Source organism: Hetaerina americana, unplaced genomic scaffold (assembly GCF_022747635.1).
Source record: "Hetaerina americana unplaced genomic scaffold, ioHetAmer1.1.p SCAF_357, whole genome shotgun sequence".
In the NCBI taxonomy this organism is placed as follows: domain Eukaryota; kingdom Metazoa; phylum Arthropoda; class Insecta; order Odonata; family Calopterygidae; genus Hetaerina; species Hetaerina americana.
This window is the reverse complement of record NW_027286938.1, coordinates 101,172-110,134: the sequence shown is the minus strand read 5'-3', so window position 1 is coordinate 110,134 and position 8,963 is coordinate 101,172.

Sequence of the window (8,963 nt, the reverse complement as noted above, 5' to 3'; positions counted from 1 at the left end):
TCCTAATGCCCTTTTGATTTTGTGCCCTTTTTGCGGTTTTTATTTATTTTCTTACTTGCAAACTCAAAGAGAGACCTCAAAGGGTAATCATTACACCTCGGACGTAAAGTTGAAGGCGCAGCTGTGTCAAGTCAAGGGGATTCGAGAAAAGTCGGAAGAGTTTGTTTGTTTTTGAGTGGCGGAATGAGAAAACTTGTTAAACGCTGGTAGATATGTGTGTGTTAGCCTTAATATTGGGACTTTATTGAAACACACACTAACAAACGCACACACACACATATATATACATATATATATATATATATATATATATATATATATATGTGTGTGTATGTATATATATATGTATATATATATATACATATATATACTACTGTGATCAAAAAGTTCCCGGAATTTATTCAGAAAATTAAAAATACAAGTTTATTCATCTAAATATATATTGTCCCCTTCAAAGTAATCCCCATCGACTGCAACACACTTATGCCAGCGCTTGATGCAATCCTCGAAACATTTTTTATATTCGGTTTTCGGTATGTCCATCAGTGCTTCCTGCGATTTTTCCATTACTTCCTCTCGGCTGCTAAAACGCGTTCCCCGTAATGGTTTTTTAACTCGATTGAACAGAAAGAAGTCACAGGGAGCCAAATCAGGTGAATTCGGTGGCTGTTGGATGGTATTTGTTGCATTTTTTGTCAAAAAATTATGAATAATGATAGCACTGTGCGACGGTGCGTTATCATGGTGCAAAATCCACGAGTTTTGTGCCCACATTTCTGGTCTCTTTCGGCGAATTGCTTCACGCAAACGTCTCATAACGCCCAAATAATACTCTTTGTTTACTGTCTGGCCTTCTGGCAAAAATTCATGATGCACTACACCGTTGTAATCCATGAAAACCGTCAGCATTGCCTTCTTTTTTGACTGAAAACGACGTGGTTTTTTTGGTCTCGGCTCATTTGGTGAACGCCATTCACTTGCCTGATGTCTGGATTGCGTGTTGTACTCATAAACCCACGTCTCGTCTCTAGTAATAATCCTTTTGATGAATGTGGGATCGGATTCAGCCTCGCAAATCATGTCTTTTGCGACGTCAACACGGTCTCTTTTTTGCATGAAATTGAGGTCTTTTGGCACCAACTTTGCTGCTACACGACGGAAACCCAAATCATTAACCACAATGTCTTTGGCGGATCCATAGGCAATGTTCAAGTCCTCCGCTATTTCTCTGATGGTTAATTTGCGGTTATTGACTTACTTTATCAATTTTTTCACCGACTTTCGATGTCGATGGTCTGCCACTGCGTTCATCATCTTCGATTGACTCACGACCACTTCTGAACCGCTCGTGCCACTGGTAAACGACCGTTTTTTTTAGAGAATCGTTGCCGAAACACTTTTCCAACATTTCCAACGTCCGTGCGCCACTAAATCCGTTTTTTACGCAAAATTTAATACAAGTTCGTTGTTGCAAATTTAAATCCATTTCTGCAATTGTAAAAAATCGCCAACACACACAGAGATGGATGTACTCTTGGCTACGTAACTTTTGCAAATGTCAAGTTATGACACTAAGATTTAAAGGGAATATCAACAACAGATGTACCAATTTAACAAAAAAAACAGAACTCAAATCGGAACGATGGGAGCGCCACACGGTGGTTATTCCGGGAACATTTTGATCAAGGTAGTATATATATACATATATTTATATATATGTATATATATGATTTTGAAACTTGAGAAACGTATTTTAAATGAAATTGTTGCCCAATCTTGCTTTTTGTTTGTTGTTTATTGCCTAAAAGCATGTGTGTATTACTTTAAACCTTGCCCTCATTTAAGTACATTAAATTGATATAGCCAATTTAGAGCAATTTAATCAAAAATATTCCAAACTCCATTAACATATTATAAAAATATTACCATTAGTTAAGTGTTATTTATTTATTTAACAATTGTATTGATGAAAGGTTAAATCAGCCTTCATATCAATCCAACAAGATGTGAATAGTAAAATTTTGAATTTACATTTTGATCAAATTATTTGGGAACATTCAATCAAAGACATCAAACGGTTTTGTCCAGTTAATGTTCATGACTTCTGCGGACTATTCAGTCAAAGCCATTTCTCACAAAGGTGACGCAGTCCTGGATGTATGTGTTCTTCATGGATAGAATCCTCACCATGTACTCCGATGACGTAGTTGGAGCGTTGATGTCCGTGTCAAAGGTGTTCATTAGTCGCCCGAGTGCGTTTCTCTGAAGGTAGAGGTGACCAGCGTAGTCGTCCAGCAATATCGTGTGCATTGTTGGGTCCTCAGTAAGACATCCCCTTCCAATCCCTGCCTGATCTCTGTCGCCAACCTTCCACATTTCCGTCAAAGTACGAGCCGTTTCGAGGACATCTCCAAGGCCAATGTCACCAGGGTTCTTAGAGATGAGTTTACCGATGACCTGTACCACACTGGATTCACCATTCTTTCTGAGACGTGGATCTCCTGACATTTCCAGAAGTTTCTCAATCCTATCAAATTCATTCGATCTCAGAAAAATCTGCAGTAGTATCCAGCGGTGTTCTGCCGAAACTTTCATCTCGCCCATTTGATCAAACAGGGCGCGATAATGGTTTAGATATTCAAGGACGTTGGTCAAAATAATCCTTTGCTGGTGAGAGATTTGACGGATGAGTACATCGAATATTTTCTCCATCAGTTTCAAATATTCTTTATTCCACTAAACACGTGATTTTTTCCTTCAGTCCTTTTCAAATCTCTTTCTTTCCCAAAGGAAATAACTAAAGACGATGAATGTACCTCAATATACACGATGGTCAGGTGATTTTTCAACTCACTTCAATCTCTTCGTGGTATTATATCTGAAATAAAAAATAAATCCCCATTTCTACAGAGATTCCTCATCGACATATTGTAGAATATGCAACATTTAATAAAAAATTTATTATTCGAAAAAAAGGCGAATTAACCATTTTGTAAAGAGGGTTAAAATAACCAAAAGGTAAAAAACACAATTTTTTTCTATTTCTGGTTTACAAAATTACTAATTCTAGTGAGACGTAATTAAATCAAATTAAAATGACATGGGGTATTGTGGATTCTGCTCCCGCTTGTTCCCAAATGGAATGATCATCTCATCTGGTGACGTAATAGTTTGTCACAGAGAAATACATAACAAGCGGGAGTCGCATCCATTTTTATTTTATGCTCAATCCCCAATAAATCCTTCTATTCACATTAATTGCTAAAATTAGGTTAACATATATTATTCATTAATATGACTATGCAGTATAAAAATAATGATATGGGTAGGTATATACTTATTTATTCGCAACTAATTCTGTATATATATATATAATAAATAAATATATATATAATAAATATAATATTATATATATATATATATATATATATATATATATATATATATATATATATATATATATATATATATATATTAATACAGGGTTCGTCCGGATAATAAGTGTACTGATTCCTGGGCTGGGCGCGCCGCACCCAGCACCACTCAGACGGGCTGCGATTGGAGGGGGGTATGTTGGCAAGCGACGCTGAAAAAGGCAGTCGGCTCGGAGCTGTGGTGTAGTGAGGAGCTCTGTTCACGCCAACCTCCACGCTCGACCCACGTCACGGAACGCGATGCCGAAGTTTTTGGAGCAGCGTTATTCCATCAAATTTGCGGTAAAGCTTGGGAAATCGTCTAATGAAACTGTCGGTATGATTAACCAGGCTTACGGGGAGTCAGCCATGTCCAGAAACATGATCTTTCGGTGGCACAAGATGTTCGTGGAGGGCAGAGAAGAGGTCGACGACGAGTCTTCGAGAGGTTCCAGATGATGCCTTCGCGGGAGCGTTCCAGGAATGGGAACGCCGCTCGAACAAGTTTATCGACTCACTAGGGTCCTATTTTGAGGAATATTGGCTTAAGATATGTAAAAGTGTAATATTTTTTTTTTCCTGAGCTTGTACACTTATTTTCCGGACGAACCGTGTATATACAACCTTGATCAAAAAGTTCCCGGAATAACCACCGTGTGGCGCTCCCATCGTTCCGATTTGAGTTCTGTTTTTTTTGTTACCTTGGTACATCTGTTGTTGATATTCACTTTAAATCTTAATGTCATAACTTGACATTTGCAAAAGTTACGTAGCCAAGAGTACATCCATCTCTGTGTGTGTTTGCGATTTTTTACAATTGCAGAAATGGATTTAAATTTGCAACAACGAACTTGTATTAAATTTTGCGTAAAAAACGGATTTAGTGGCGCACGGACGTTGGAAATGTTGGAAAAGTGTTTCGGCAACGATTCTCTAAAAATCGGTCGTTTACCAGTGGCACGAGCGGTTCAGAAGTGGTCGTGAGTCAATCGAAGATGATGAACGCAGTGGCAGACCATCGACATCGAAAGTCGGTGAAAAAATTGATAAAGTAAAAGAAATGTTGGTCAATAACCGCAAATTAACCATCAGAGAAATAGCGGAGGACTTGAACATTGCCTATGGATCCGCCCAAGACATTGTGGTTAATGATTTGGGTTTCCGTCGTGTAGCAGCAAAGTTGGACCTCAATTTCATGCAAAAAAGAGACCGTGTTGACGTCGCAAAAGACATGATTTGCGAGGCTGAATCCGATCCCACATTCATCAAAAGGATCATTACTGGAGACGAGACGTGGGTTTATGAGTACGACACGCAATCCAGACAGGCAAGTGAATGGCGTTCACCAAATGAGCCGAGACCAAAAAAACCACGTCGTTTTCAGTCAAAAAACAAGGCAATGCTGACGGTTTTCATGGATTACAACGGTGTAGTGCATCATGAATTTTAGCCAGAAGGCCAGACAGTAAACAAAGAGTATTTTTTGGGCGTTATGAGACGTTTGCGTGAAGCAATTCGCCGAAAGAGACCAGAAATGTGGGCAGAAAACTCGTGGATTTTGCACATTGATAACGCACCGTCGCACAGTGCTATCATTATTCGTAATTTTTTGACGAAAAATGCAACAAATACCATCCAACAGCCACCGAATTCACCTGATTTGGCTCCCTGGGACTTCTTTCTGTTCAATCGAGTTAAAAAACCATTAAGGGGAACGCGTTTTAGCAGCCGAGAGGATGTAATGGAAAAATCGCAGGAAGCACTGATGGACATACCGAAAACCGAATATAAAAAATGTTTCGAGGATTGGATCAAGCGCTGGCATAAGTGTGTTGCAGTCAATGGGGATTACTTTGAAGGGGACAATATAGATTTAGATGAATAAACTTGTATTTTTAATTTTTTGAATAAATTCCGGGAAATTTTTGATCAAGGTAGTATATATATGTGTGTGTGTGTATATATGTATATATATATATATATGTGTATATATGTATATATATATATAAATATATATATATATATATATGTATATATATATAAATAAATATATATATATATATGTGTGTATGTATATGTATGTATATATATATATATATATATATATGTATATATATGTGTATGTGTATATGTATATATATGTATATATATATGTGTGTATATATATGTATATAAAAATATATATATATAAAAATATATATATATATAAAAATATATATATATAATGGGCCTCCCAGAGGCCTTCTTCGATTCTTTTCTATTTGTGTTATATAGTGTCAGCCCATTATTGTGCCGCTCGTGTGAGTTTTTCCGTGCAATCGTTATATATATATATATATATATATATATATATATATATATATATATATATATATATATATATATATATATATATATATATATATATATTTATTTATTTATTTATTTAATTATTTATTTATTTATTTATGTATAGATATATATATATATATATATATATATATATATATATATATATATATATATATATATATATATAAATATATATGCTTTCGTAGACGTAACACGGAAGTGCCGAATAGTACAATACAATAATATATAGTAATATTAATATATAGTAACACACAATATAAGAAAACAAAAAAAGAACACTCACACGTTATTTCTTGATATTTAGACGGAAACAATCCGTCTTCATCTGAAGATATAGAAGTAATGACTCATTCATTACTTCTATATCTTCAGATGAAGACGGATTGTTTCCGTCTAAATATCAAGAAATAACGTGTGATTGTTCTTCTGTTTTTGTTTTCTATATTGTGTGTTATTATATATTAATATATAAACATATATATTATATATATATATATATATTCATAGTCCAGTAGATAGAGCGTTGCACGGCTGACCATAGGGTCCCGGGTTCGATTCCCGGGCAAGACACTGTGGACACCTCTAGTTCCACCTAGGCTCAAGTGATTTTTGGGGTGCCAGGTCCTCCTGGGAAACCATAACCGGAACAGGGAAAGGAACTGGCCCCCCTTATTACCCTGTTAATGTGTGAATTTCACTAGCCGTAATTAGGGCTTTAAGTACTGAGTGAACTCTACCATCCCCTGCTAAATTGACCTTTGGTTTGTATACTGTGTTTATGATTTTAAATACATACGTATATACAAATATAAGCATATGTATATATATATATATATATATATATATATATATATATATATCCTTACTTCTATATCTTCAGAGGAAGACGGATTGTTTCCGTCGAAATATCAAGAAATAACGTGTGAGTGTTCTTCTTTTTTTGTGTTTCTATATTGTGTGTTACTGTGTATTGTACTATATATATATATATATATATATATATATATATATATATATATATATATATATATATATATATATATATATATATTTGTATATGTATATATACACATGTATGTATATGTATATATGCATATGTATATATTTCGGTCAAAGACGTATTAATTCCTATCCGAAACGACAAATATTGTGATAAATTTCCATATTTTACCTCTCCTGACGCTAAAAACGGACACCCTCAGTAAAATTTCTCCTCGTCTATTCCTTAGTCCATGTGTTTCCTCGCCCGCCATTTCTCCGTTCCCTCGCCCCATAAAAGGAATGGCTTGGACCAGCTGCATTCCTTCCCACATATCCCATAGAAATGGGATATAAAAATAATCCTATCCTAATATCAACAGGAATGTTTCAACACCCTGTTCGTGTTTGCGAAAGTTAAAAATAATATCTGAAACACTGCATTTACTTTGCAAACTAGATATGTCTATAGTTATTATTTTTTTCCATTACTTATCATCTAGAATGTTTTTTTTAACATACACTTACCAAATTTCCGTTTGAGCTCTAATATATAAACTAGTCTCGTCTCGCTGTCCTTCGTCACGCTATCACTGGCAACGATGCAGAGCTGACGCCATGTGGTCCAGCAATCGCAAGATGCAACTGAGTTCAACTAACCGTCGTCGGTGGCTCCTCTGCAGGAGAGATGGGGAACCATTGCGGGTACTGAGTGAACCAATGTACTCGGTTGAGATAAATCTTTTCGTCGACGTTTCTCCGCTCTTGAAGTGATCTTCCTCCTTTTGCACCAACCGTGCGACATAAAACACCCACGTCATGTTGCTTGGGCGTCACAATTCCCCTCACTACCACCTATAAACGGACGAGCCTTACATATTAAAGATTGCCCTAAACAATACACCACTTAATTATAAATGTTACATCATTGCACTGTATTTAATTCAATTTAGTTTCCTAGAAATATGCACGTTTTTCCAGTTTTAAATATTATTCTTCTTTTTGATCTCATTTTAAACCAACTATCTAAAATAAATATATTCAACCTTTAATACTACACCTAAATATCAATGAAAAATAAAGTGAAATGCGCCTTATGGTTTGAGAATCGCAGACCTCAAATAGCAGTGCTGCCAACAGTTGTACTTCTTCCAAGGAGGACGGAACCTATTTCTGTCGAATTTATTAAAAACTAATTTATGAGTGTTTTTTTGTGATCCTGGAATTTTTTTCGCTCTCCAGGTTTTGTACAAATAAATATATGTACATATATAAATGTTTCACTGAAAAAGGTTTTTAATTTTGCAGTTTTATTGGCCAATTGTATAAGAGGAATTAGACATGTAATACTAAGGGAATAAAACTTTTACTTTTCTCTAGGGTAAGGCTAAATAAAAGGATTGGCATTGTCTCCAGTATAATTGTTTTCCAAACTAACCAGTGAAGTGCATTTTAATGGAAAAACCAAATTATATTTAAATAATTTTTTAAGCCTATAGAGGTGATATTTTATCTACAACCACTTTACTTATGTACCTAAAAAGTACTGAAAAATACTTTAAAAGTGCATAACGCAATTAAATTGCAGAGCAGGAGGAAATTGAAATGATTTACAAATAAAAACAATATTTTCACTTCACATTTGAGCCATGACTTAATGTTATTCAGGAATAAACAATATCGTTTGCTAAGTCTCTATTTTGAATTAGCAGGCGTAGAAAAATTGTGGGTTTTATCGTTGCATTTCATATTCAATGGTGTACGGTGAATATTTCATAGAGTTTTAATAAAAACTAATACTGATATAATACCTACTGATGGCTCTGGTGGTTTCAAAACCTTCGGTTATTAGCACTCGTCAATACACCTAAAAAAATTAGTTATTCGTTTGGCAAATAAGGGAATGAATCAATAAAATGAATGAATTATTTAATCAGAACAGCAGTTAATTCTTTGAAAAGGAAATAAATTGCTTTTTATCCTGTTTTAATTGTGATTTTCCGGCGACATACATCGACACTGAAGGCCTCTTTAAAGCCCTTATCTTACACTTCAATGAATGAATGAATTTATGAGCGTATTGATCGAAACGTATGACTCCCCTTGATTTTTAATTGTACCAAGGTACAAAATATTATGAACCCTCAAACTACATTGATATGTTTTTCCCAGTAGAGAAAATTCAGTTTTTTCACTCAATTTTAAAGTGAAAAAGTAAGA